At 37.2% G+C, this 1,211-nt stretch overlaps 1 non-coding gene across 1 annotated transcript; it reads right to left on the bottom strand.

The window, feature by feature from the left end:
• Nucleotides 1–602: 602 nt before the first annotated feature.
• Nucleotides 603–730, bottom strand: LOC129819205 (U6atac minor spliceosomal RNA). The gene has a single exon (XR_008754051.1). It is a non-coding gene; the product is annotated as a U6atac minor spliceosomal RNA (small nuclear RNA).
• Nucleotides 731–1,211: the final 481 nt, after the last annotated feature.

Raw genomic sequence — 1,211 nt, 5'->3', positions numbered from 1 at the left:
TCCTGATGGCTTTCACGGAGGAAGAAAGGGCGGATGGATCCTTGGAGGTCTGCTGCCCCCATTAGCCTCACAGCATTTCTGATTCGGGCTCAGAGAAAAGTATGGGGGACTTTGCCAACAATAAGCTACTGTATGTCTCATATTCACCAGCATAGTAAGTCTATGGCCTATCAAGATCTCTTCACATTCAAGGAATGTTCAGGTGAAGCTTATTGAAAACACATCTTTATTTCACATGCTTACAAGCCAGGCATACCTTTTTGAGGGATGATGGATTGAAATAGGATATCTTAGCTCTTCTATCTTTGGTAGAACATGACTGCCCTCTTCTGGTAATTGAAAAAACCTACACAAAGATTTCAGGATGTACGCAGCATTCTCATCTTGAGTCACTGCGTTACATGCTGTTGTCTGTTGGTTATGCTAGGGGGCATAACTAGCTACATATTTTAGTGAATATGAATGCAATAGTGATAATTCTTCAATCAAAATAGCCAATTAAATAACTGTCCTGTTTCATTTTTTTGTCTGGTCAGGATGTCTCATAATTCTTAAAATACTAATAAAAATAGTATATATTTCTGTGAGGATGTCCCATTAAAAAAAAAACTTGGTTGAAGATGCCACAAAGTAAGTGACAATGCCTTAACCATATGTGTGTTGAAGGCCACTAGGGCCTCTTCCATCCTTGTCAAGGGGAGTGCTAACCTTCTCTCCTTTCATACAACACATACTGTTTTTGTCAAATGACCTTTATATATATAACTGCTCGAGCATAAACGTATTGTCTATGGTTTCTCAAATGTAATCTACCAATATGGCTAAATATACAATAACAATTATAAAACATACTATTTTCTAATACGTGCAATGTTTTTACTAAATCCAAATCAGTAGTTATATTAATTTATTCGTTAAATCTACGAAAAGGCCCAGAATGCATTGCCTAAAACTTCCATATCATTGGTGTGAGCCAATGACATCGAGTTATTGACCGCCTCAATCCAGGAAGTCAACAAAATATTTTAGAATTTAAACCAGACCGTTTTGGTATATGCTATGAAACAACTACCTATTCGGTTTCTGATTGTAGTTAGTTGTCTACTTACTTTCGTCCTTGTCTCGAAAACGAACAATGTTATTTTTGCCTCCATCAGCTGACGCCAATGACGTACAGTAGGTTAAAGTTCAAACAGAAAAGATCGGATTGG

This window comes from Salvelinus fontinalis, chromosome 21, assembly GCF_029448725.1.
Source record: "Salvelinus fontinalis isolate EN_2023a chromosome 21, ASM2944872v1, whole genome shotgun sequence".
Taxonomy (NCBI): domain Eukaryota; kingdom Metazoa; phylum Chordata; class Actinopteri; order Salmoniformes; family Salmonidae; genus Salvelinus; species Salvelinus fontinalis.
Note: the sequence above shows the minus strand (reverse complement) of the source record. Positions and strands in the feature narration are given on the sequence as shown.